We start from the raw sequence: 11,677 nt of genomic DNA on the forward strand, positions 1-11,677 counted from the left end.
ACTTCATTTCCTGTTCCAACTAACTCAGTTATCTCCCATCCTCATTCATTATTCTTCTTTTCACTTTTTTCTCCCTCCCAAGGCAGCTCTCATTCTTCACATTGACTGGCCCTCACATAGTCTCCTACCCCTTAGAATCGTACAGACTTAGGCTTAAAGCTCTCCAGGGCTTTCCATCTTTCCTCATATGCCTAAGATCAGCACCAAGGAAGCACATACCCAATTAATAGTCTCCTTGGGAATGCCTGGGTGGCTCAGTTGGTTAAGCATCCGAATTGGACAGCTCAGGTCATGATCTCATGGTTAGTGAGTTCTGGCGCTGCATTGGGCTCTCTGCTGTCAGCACAGAACCCGCTTTGGATTTTCTGTCTCTCTCTCTGCCCCTCCCCTACTGATGTGCACATGCTCTCTCCCTCTCTCAAAAATAAATAAACATAAAAAATAGTTTCCCCATTTCCACCACCACTACCAGCATACATCCCTCGCTTGTGACCCTTCAGTGATAAGGATCATACACCGGCTGACTCAGCTTTCACCATTTTAGTTCACCTATCTCTCCATCTCACCTATTCCTCTTAGCAGACTAAGAGACTCAGCAGACTTCACAGACTGCTTTTGCTATGTGCTGAGAAATATGGTCCCTTACTTTTTTATCTTACAGCTTCACTCACAAGAGTGAACATGCTTTAATCATATGGATCTCAAAGCTAATAACCTTTAAGAAGAAGGGATTTATTAGCCTATCTCAGGTCAGATGAAAAACATGACAACTATAATAGCCACGTAAACGGGGCAAGGATGTAGTTGCCAGGAGAAAAGGGACACGATTACCAGTTAGAGTGGAGTTATATTTTACAGAGGCATTCATTCTAAAATCGTACAAAAAGCAAAAATTAAATATAGCATAGACCACCCTTAAAAATGGCTTAGGGATGCACTGTATTAGAGACTGAAATCCAGTGTCTCAGTAAGTCCAAAGTCACCAGTGTCTCTTCCAGTGTCAGAACACATTGTTGCTTCCTCACTAGATGATGCCTGTGGATTGTGTTTAGTGGCCATGTGGTGCAAAACAAAGCAAACACAAACAAACAAAACTTTTGAACAGACATTCATGTGAATTCCCCTCACTAAGATTTACTATGTGTGCTGTTTGGGGCTGAGTGGAAATCAGTCAGGATTGCTTGAGTACTTTTGAGATAATAGTCACTTACTCCCTGCCTCATTCTTTCTCTCTTTTTAATATAGTTATACAGTTGAGTTCATGCAAATTAAAACCATGGAGAAGTTCTTTCCACCCTATTTCTACAAGCCCCTTTAAAGATCTTACAGCTTAATCGGGAAGACAGACTGGTAATGGGCAAAGGGGATAATTGTCACAATAGAGCAAGGAAAAGGTCATGGGAGTCCATTGCAGAATTACCTAATCCAGTATAAGAGGAGTCAGGAAAGGTGCCCACAAGACAGGACAACAGACCCAAAATGTGACGGACAGATAAGAGTTAGCCAGAGTGAGGAAAAGAATGATCCAGACAGAATGTACCAAGTTTAGGAGGTGAGTTAGAGCCTATTATACTAGTTAAGGATAAGTCTTGAATACTGTGGCTATGTTACAGGGGCCTGATGACCAAAGAGAGCCTTGAATACTGTGCTAGTGAGTTTGGAAATTATTCTGAAAGCAGTAGGGAACCACTGAAGCAAAAGAGAGGCATGATCAAGTTGTATAGTGCAAAGAAAATTCTGGTTGTGATTTGCAAGTAAGAGTGAAGAACAAAAAATGTGTTGTACTAAGAGATCAATTAAGAACATTCCAGTAGTGGAGGCAAAAGATCATAGGGGCCTAGATTATTGGCTGTGGAGGTAGAGGAGACAAAAGAAAGGAATCAGTGATGGTCTCCCAAGTGTCTGACATGAACAACTAGGTGAATGTTGGTGCCATTTGCCTAGGTAAGAATAATGAGAATAGCTTCCCATTTTCCAATTGGCTTTAAATTACTCTTCATATTTCCTTCCCAGTCATCTCTTTTCTTCCTCCCTCTTCCCACTTCCAGAGAATGAAGACCAGGATAGCAAAGGCTTTTTCCACCTTCACTGTGTGAGAGTCTAGATAACAAGACCTCAGGAAGAACCTTCTAACTTCAAGACCTCTGATTTCTTAGTCCTTAAAATGGTGACTGGATGGCAACAGAGAGAAGGCAGAGCATAATGGGATACAGAGAAAGATCTACTCATGGGGTAAAGAGTGATTTGGATGGCAGTTGAGACACAATTGTAGACCTCCCATTTCCCTTGGTAACTCAAGTTCTGACATGCCAATTTCCCCTGCAGTTTCCAATCTTTCCACGTCAAAGCTTTCCTGGTGACGGCTAATGTTGGCCATGGTTGCCTCATCTTACACAGAGCCTAGAAGGTCTATTTCATCTCACAGGAGATTGCCACACAAAGAGCCATAGAGAAAAGGAAATCTAATAGGTGGATTTCTCCTGACCCTTCCCTTTTTGGTTATAGGCCAAAGGGCACACATGAATCCCAGTTCTTAGGATTAAGAGATTACCTTTAGAAAAAAAAAATAGATAGTGTTAATTAATTTTTATTTGAGGCCTCCACCCTTTTCCTGCTCTCTATTCCTCTTTTGTCTGTTCCCAGGGAAAAACCTGTGGGAGAGGTTCAGCCTGTCAGCAGAGCTGGCTCTTCCTCAGCAGGGGACTAACTGTGGCCACTGTGAGCCACCCTGCCCCAGCCACTCCTCTTCCCCTTCCAGCTCTTACACAACAACCAAGCAGGCAGATGGAGAGTCCAGTCTGTGCTTTTCTTTCTGGGCTCCCAGGCTTTTCAAAGAATCCCTTTGTTAGTTAATGTCAACCTCTCCCCAAAGGCCCAAAGAGGGAGCCAAGGAGGCTGAGCCCAGATGAAGTGGAAGCTTCTGTGAGGGGTGCCTGAAGGACGGGACTTTTGGTTGCCTCTGGGGTAACCTTGCCATCAGCGTGTTTTCCAGGATGAGAGTGGTCTAGCACTTTCAAAGTCTTTTATAAGACTCACCCACTAAAGGAAGCCCTCCTAATTATCCCCATTCCTGCTACACCTGTGTCTTCATTGGGCATTCTCTTAGGCTGGTATGCATGTAATGCCTCTTCCTGCAGTATTTTATAGACCACTGAATACATACACACAAAAAGGTACCTGCTTGGATCAGAGACAAATTCAAAGCCAAGACTCAAACAAAGTTCTGTGCTCTTTCTACCTAACTTCTCTAGTCCATTCAATACTCTAGAATCAATTATGTTAGTTTCAGGTGCCCAGTGGAGAGGTTGAGTCCTCTTATAGGACTTATACTACTCCATTGTGGTCCTTGGTGCTCACTTATGGCCTGAGGTTGCTCAAATACAGTGGACTCTGTCTTTCTGGAAGCCTGGGCATTTAAGGAGTGTTTAAATGGAGGCCCTCAGTGCTCTAGCACTCCCCTTTTCCAAGCAGGCCCTCTCAAGAACTCCTGACATGGTGACATTCAGGTTAGGGCACAAAACAACCAGCACCAAGAAAGACAGTGGGACCAGAAACGTACACAGCTTGTATTATATTCTCCATCTATTATGAGTTCTCGCTGACAGAAGTAAAGAAAGAGGCATCTAATGTTGGAGAGGCTGCACAAAGGAGCATTTCAAGCATGAACTTGGAACCAGATGGCCCATGTGGGTCCAAGTGCTGGTGCTATTCATTTGTTGGATAGTCTTAGAAAAATTTACTTACCTCTCTCTAAACTTTATTTCCTCCTCCTTAAAATGGGATTTATCATACCTGCCTAAGTAAGCTATCATGAGGATTAAATGCAATAATGTAATTAGAAAGTACTTAGCACATGGTACTTCTTCAATAAGTGGTAGGCGGTATAATGAAAGAATTCTGTACTGACCAGTCCAGGGTTAAATCTGAATTTTGTCTCTTTTGGTTCTCTGACCTTGAGCAAGTCACTCAACCTCTTTGGGACTCAGTATCCTCTCCTTTAGTGAAAGATTGGACTGATGACCTCCAAGTTCCCTCCCAGCTATAAAATCTTTTAATTTTGTGTGTCTACCTGCCTCATCTCCATGTCTGACTCCCAACTCACTTGTAAGCCTCTTCATGGCAGGAAGCATTTCACTTTCAACCCTAGAGCCAAGAATAAAAGCAAGACTTAGTGGATATTTTTTTTTTTTTCTAGTAGGAAAAACCCTAGTGTTGGGAGCTGGGATCATCTTTCTTGGTGCCTTAGGGACCCACAGTGTAAGCTTGGATCAGCTGAGGGAGGCTTGTCAGCTGCCCTGAGCTTAGGGGCCACAGAGACATCCATCCCGTCAAGGCCAAATCATCAAACATGCTGAAAAAAGACTAAGGGCTGGCGACTTGGTGTCTGGCAGGCCCAATGTCATCTTCATTCCAGCTGGAACGAAGGAACACAACAAACCCATGTTATGCTGGGAGCATGACGACCTGCCCCCTCCTCCCCTAACTTTCCAGACCTAAGCATGACAGAACTTTGACCAAGGTTACTCTGCCATATGGGTGGCCCAAAATAGCTAAATGCTCATCCCATGCCCTTACCTCAGTTCATTTTTAAAACAAACGAATAAACAAAAAAGAGAAGCGCTTCCAAAGTCAGAACTATTGGGGTTATAATACTTCCCTCTTTCTAACGTTTTCAGACCTTGGTATTTCAGTGAGACTAGACTATCTCTGTTGTCTTGAAAAGAAAAGATTTATCTTCGGTTTGATTCTTGAGTACGTCTCCTTTGGGAAGATGGGTTTGCAGATGTGGAATCAGTGGATTACAGCAGAAGCCAGCAAGGCGGCTTGATTCTGGAAATGAGGCCAACTTAAGACTAAAAGGGGAAAAGAAGCGATGACTCAAGAAGCCTAAAAGCCTGATGTGCTGACATTCATGACCACTAACCACAGAACACACTTCATGTGTGTGCACTGTCGACACTTCATGTATGTGCACTATAGACACAGCCTAGAGATCTTCAGCCTTGTCTGTATAATAGGAGCATCTGATTGGTCACTAAGCCTTGTGAATTCCACCTTTAGAATACTTCATGATTCCATTCCCCACTTTCCATTCTTCACTGCTGCTCCCCCAGTGAGCTGCCCCAAGGTTTCCCAGGTCTGTGAATGCAAGTGGGAACACATGAGCATACACACTGCTCTTCTCAGATCTGAACGCTTATCTGCTGCAAGAAAGCCCAGCCCTTCCCAGCGTCTCCCCAGGTGTCTGGGATTCTTCAGGTTTGTCATGGGTGCTCATAACCAATGCAGTCTTCTCATCAATACCTACACACACACCACCACCCACCAGCAGCAGCTCTGTTACTAATACTTCCCATAGGATGCCCATGTTTGACCTGGGCTGGGGTTGATGTCAAATCTGGGAGAAGTCCCTCTGCCACTGTGCTGCACTTGGTCAAGGTTGTACCTGGAGTCCCACAAAGACCCTTGTGGAAAAGACTCCTTTATTGTTTAGCTCTCCTACTTTCTCCCCAGAGTCTCTAAACCAGTCTAACAAGCAGCTGTCAGGGCATTCAACCATTCTCCTCAACACTCCCCTTTCTTTCCCCAAACCTCTGGAAGATTTTTCCTGAGGGGGAAAGAGTCCTATGCACATTGGCACATTCAGTCAAGAACTTGGGGGTAGGCAGGTGCGGCCTAATTTCATTTCTCAGAAGCATCCACGTCCACACTGGCCAAGCAAAGACATCCTGTTAGAACAGCTGAACCACCATTATCTTCTGCTTGAATTATTGATTACACGTCTCCTGCTTATCAGTCTCTCCTTCTTCCAGTACACCGTCCACACTGTTTCCAGAATGATTTGCTTCTAATCTAGCAACAATTGGCTGTTGTTTACAGAGCAAAGAGCATGTTTTTCAAGGGCCTGCCAAATGTAATTATTGGCCTTAATCCCCAATACGACCTCCTTTGCACCCCAGAATCTGGCCACTCGGTTCTCTTTCCAATTCCCTAAATAAGCCAGGTGTTGTTGTGTCTTGATCTTTTGTTGACACTGACTGTCCCAGCTGACTGTCCACTTACTCTCTAGTTGACTACATCTTACTGAAATTTCAAAAACCGCTTATATAGCATCTATGCGAAGAACTTCCAGCTTCCTCTTTCCCCTCCTGCTCCAGAATTCTTAGAAAAGGCTAGGGTTTAGGACTAGAGAATTCCATGTTTGCATCCCGGTTCTTCTGTTTACTAGCTATGTAAAATATTTAGCAAGTAGTTATAACCTCTATAAGCTTCACTTTCTCATCTGCAAAATGAAAATAATAACCCTTTCCTCCTGGGATTATTTTATTTTATTATTCTTTCTCATGGGATTACTTTAAAGATTAAATGCAATAATGTATGTGAGGTGCCTGGCACATATTCTTATCGACTACTATTTAGAGACTTATTTTCTCTGAGTTTCAGTTACTCATCAATAAAAGTACAAGTAAAATACCAAATGTGAACATATTTTTAAAAATGATTTATAAAGTGTTGAATGTATATTCACTAATTGCAGTATTTTTGACTTACAGCTATAGGTGGTTTATCCTCACCTGCCTGGATTTTTGTGGTTTGTTAGATGACGTACACTTAGTTCTGCAGTTAAGTGTTGTCCCTGGGTTTTTTTTTTTAATTTTTTTTTTTTTAACATTTATTCATTTTTGAGACAGAGAGAGACAGAGCATGAACGGGGGAAGGTCAGAGAGAGAGGGAGACACAGAATCCGAAACAGGCTCCAGGCTCTGAGCTGTCAGCACAGAGCCCGATGCGGGGCTCGAACTCACAGACCGCAAGATCATGACCTGAGCCGAAGTCGGACGTCCAACTGACTGAGCCCCCCAGGCACCCCGTCCCTGGGTTTTTAATCTATGTTCTATAGCTTTGTCTACTTTGGGGGGGGGCGATTAGAAGGTATCTAAACTGTGTCACCACTGCCACCTTCCCCATATCCTCTGACAGTTCATATTTTGAGCTTTATTAAGGTATAATTGACAAATAAAAGTGTAAGAATTTTTTTAAGAGGGAGGGAGAGAGAGAGAATGAATGAGCAGGGGAGGGGAAGAGAGAGAGAGGAAGACATAGAATCCCAAGCAGGCTCCACGCCCAGTGCAGAGCCCCATGTGGGGCTTGATCTCACAACCTTGAGATCATGACCTGAGCCAAAATCAAGAGTCGGACACTTAACTGACTGAGCCACCCAGCTTCCCCAAATTGTAAGACGTTTAAAACGTACATCATGGTGATACGATATGCATATACATCATGCAAGAATTTCAACCATCCCATATCCATCACCTCACATATTTATCTTTTGTCTTTTTTTTTTGTGAGAACATTTTCGTGTTCTACTTTCTCAGAAATTTTAATTAAATAATACAGTGTTACTAACTACAGCCAACATCGTGTACATTAGATCCTCAGGCCTTATTTATCTTATCACTGAAAGTTTGTACCCTCCCTTTTACTAACCTCTCCCTACTGCCCCACCTTTCAGCCCCTGTAAACTTTTCTACTCTGTTTCACAAGTTTGACTTTTTTTTAATTCCACATTTAAGTGATACCATGCCATATTTGTCTTTCTCTCACTCAGCATAATGCCCTGAAGTTCCATCCATGTTGTCACAAATGGGAATATTTCCTTTTTTCTCATGTCTGAATAATATTCTGTTGTATATATATCCCACTTTATTTATCCATTTATCCACTGATAGATACTTAGCTAATGTAAAAATGCTGTAGTAAACATGGGGAATGTAACTATCTCTTTGATATCCTATTTTAATTTCTTTCAGATGTGTACTCAGAAATGGGATTCCTGGATCATATGGTAGTTCTATTTTTAATGTTTTCAGGAACTGTTGTACTGTTTTCCATAGTGGCTGCCCCAGTTTACATTTCCACCAACAGTACACAAGTGTTCCCTTTTCTCCACATCCTTGACAACACTTGTTAGCTCTTGTCTTTTTGATGACAGCCATTCTAACAGGTGTGAGGTGATATCTCATTGTGGTTTTGATTTGCATTTCCCTGATGTTTAGTGATATCAAGCACCTTTTTGTATAGCTGTTGGCCATCTGTATATCTTTGAGAAAATGTCTGTTCAGATCCTCTGCCTGTTTTTAACAGATTGTTTGTCTGCTTGCTATTGAGTTGTAGGAGTTCTTTATATATTTTAGATGCTAACCCCCTATCAGATATATGATTTGCAAATATCTTCTCCCATTTAGTAAGTTGCCTATTCATTTTGTTGATGTTGACTTACTACTAATATCGTACTTCATAGTGAAATGTTGAACACTTTGCCCTTAAGATCAAACAAGGGGAGGATGTCCACTTTCATCACTTCTATTTGACATTGTACTGGAAAGCCTAACCAAGGTAGTAATAAGAGAAAAAATAAGCATAAGATTAGAAAATAAGAAATAGAATCATCTCTATTTGCAAATCATAATTGTTTACATAGAAAATTCTAACAAATCTAGCAAAAAAAAAAAAAACCCTACTAGAAACAGTAAGTGAATTTCCTAAAATTGCAGGATACAAGAAAAACATACAAAAAGCGGTTGTGTTTTTATATATTACTAGCAAAAACTAGAGCAATTAATTTTTTAAAATACCATTTATAATAATGTAAAAATCATAAATATTTAAGAATAGATTTAAACAAAGGGTATTCAAACCAATTAATGAAAATTATATAGTGCTGATGAGAGAAATGTTAAAAGGCCCATATAAATGGAGAGATATACCATGTTTACAAACTGGAAGACTCAGTATTGTTGAAATAACAATTCTCGGGGTGCCTGAGTGACTCAGTTGGTTGAGCACCCGACTTCTGCTCAGGTCATGATCTCACCGTTCGTGGGTTCAAGCCTGCGTCAGGCTCTGTGCTGACAGCTCAGAGCCTGGAGTCTGCTTCAGATTCTGTGTCTCCCTCTCTCTCTGCTCCTCCCCTGCTCACGGTCTGTCTCTCTCCCTCTCTCTCTCAAAAATAAAATAAACATTAAAAAATTTTAAAAAAGAAATATCAATTCTCTCTAGATTAATCTGTAGTTTCAATGCAATCTCAGCCAAAATAGATGCAGACTTGTGTATAAACTGAAAAGCCACTTCTAAAATTAATGTGATAATGCAGTAGACCGAGAATATCCAAAAGAATCCTATAAAAGGATGACCCTAGAAAAACAAAAATGTGCTCACACCATAACCTTTACTGTTCTAGCAGCTATATTTATAATTTTCCCCAAATGTTTGTTCTTTAATGAATGAATGGATAAACAAACTGCAATGTATCTGTAAGATGGAATATTGCTTGACAAATAAAAGGAATGTTATTGATACATGCAACAACTTGGTTGAATTTCAAAGGCATTTTACTGAGTGAAAAGAGCCAGTCTCAAACATGTACACATACTGTATGATTCCATTTATATGATATTTTCTAAAAGACAAAGCTATAATGACAAAGAACAGATTAGTGATCGCCAGGGTTTAGGAGCAGGGAAATGGTGCCAGGGTTCTGTATTCTAAGTGTGATGATGGTTACATAAATTTATTTATGTGTTCAAATTAATGGAACTATACAGTTTCAAAAATTGGCTTTTACTATGTGTTCATGTTAAAATCAAATTTTATTTGTTTTTGTTGTTGTTTATTTATTTTTGAGGGAGCACAAGCTAGGGAGGGGTGGAGAGAAAGGGGTACAGAGGATCTGAGGCCGGCTTCGTAGCCCGATGTGGAGCTAGAACTCACAAACCACAAGATCATGACCTGAGCCAAAGTCTGATATTCAACCGACTTGAGACACCTGCCCCTAAAAATAAAATTTAAAAAGACGAACAAAGTTAAAAGACAAAATATCTGACTTCAGAACATATGATAAGTTATAGTAATCAAGATAATGTGCTACTGGCATGAGGATAAACAAATAGCTCGATAAACTTATATCGAGAATGTTGCTGGAACCTGTATTTATATGGCAATTTGATTCTCAAAAAGATGCTAAATCAAGCCAATGAGAAAGGAAAGTCTTTTCAATAAATGATACTCAAACAGCTGCTTATCCATATGGGAAATAATGAACTCCTGCTGTATTTCATACACAGTGATTAATTCAAAATGAATTAGAGTTCTAAACATAAAAAGCTCAAACTATAGGGGCACTTGGGTGGCTCAGTCGGTTGAGGGTCCGACTTCAGCACAGGTCATGATCTTGTGGTTCATGGGTTTGAGTCCTGCATCGGGATCTGTGCTGACAGCTCAGAGCCTGGAACCTACTTCAGATTCTGTCTCCCTCTCTCTCTGCCCCTCCCCCACTTACACGCTCTCTCAAAGTAAATAAACACTTTTTTTTTTAAAGCTCCAACTATAAAGCTACTAGAAGAAAACTTAAGAGAATATTTTTACGACCAAAGGTAGGCGAGGATTTTTTCAGCAAGGTTCACAAAGAATAACCATCAAAGAAATACTTGATAAATTAGACTTCACCAAAATTTAAAAATTCCCTCAACAAATGACACCATAGTAGAAAATGAATAATCAAGCCACAGGATAGGAGAAGATGTTAGTAAAGCACATGTATCTAAAAAATTATACCCACAGGGGTGCCTGTGGGTTATTCAATGGGTTATTTGTCTGATTCTCCATCTTAGCTCAGGTCTTGACCTCAGGGTTGTGAGTGCAAGCCCTGCATTGGGCATGGAGCCTACTTTAAACAAACAAACAAATAAATAAATAAATAAATAAATAAAATTAGCAAGACATTAGTAGGATAATAAAAAATGTTGGCTCCCAGGATAATCTTCTCTACACCCACCAAACAGATGAGTTAAATGTTAAATGGGGGACATGGATAGGAATCACTCCACCTGCATCTTCTAAGTCTTTAAAGTTACACAAATCCCTGTAATTTCCTTGGGCTTGTAGAATTGCTTGTAGGATTTCTAACTGTGAGGACTGGGAATTTAGTGAGCACCCATGATGCTCTGTTGTAGTTACTAGAGACACATCTCTGTTCACCAGACCTAGGATTTTTTTTTTTCTCTTTTCTAGAGTTCAAATAAAACACTAATGGACTGACCATCTGTTTCAGTCCTTGAGCACCTATGAGCAGTTAGTAATGCTAATGATCAGTCTAGTTACCACTTTAGCCCTGCTAAATCACGATAGTTATTACAGTGGCCATCCATTTCACCCTCATCCTTGCACGACAGAGGCAGGAAAACTGAAAGTCACCTTTCTTGGACCTTTGCAGCTATGACTCTGGATGTGAGTTAGGCTCCACCAACCTGATGTTTTTCCATAAGATCTGGAAGGTAGAAATCATGTTTTTGCTGCTTCTGTTGATTTGCCCAGTAAGCGTAGTTATGGCTGTATTGAGTTTTTCTTTGTCAGGTTGGCTGGATTCCCAGTATCCAATCCTTACATTTATGGTCGTTACGAGGCAGGATTGGGGGAGCATTTATGTTTTGCTAGTATGAATCTAGCAGGCATCATCTGACTTTTTTTTTTATGTTTATTTATGTATTTTAAGAGAGAGAGCGTGCACACACAAGCAGGGGAGGGGGAGAGAGAGAGGGAGACAGAAAGAATCCCAGGCAGTCTCTGCACCATCAGCACAGAGCCCAATGCGGGGCTCAAATCCAGGAACCATGAG

This window comes from Panthera pardus, unplaced genomic scaffold (assembly GCF_024362965.1).
Source record: "Panthera pardus isolate Hobbes unplaced genomic scaffold, ASM2436296v1 HiC_scaffold_12, whole genome shotgun sequence".
Taxonomy (NCBI): domain Eukaryota; kingdom Metazoa; phylum Chordata; class Mammalia; order Carnivora; family Felidae; genus Panthera; species Panthera pardus.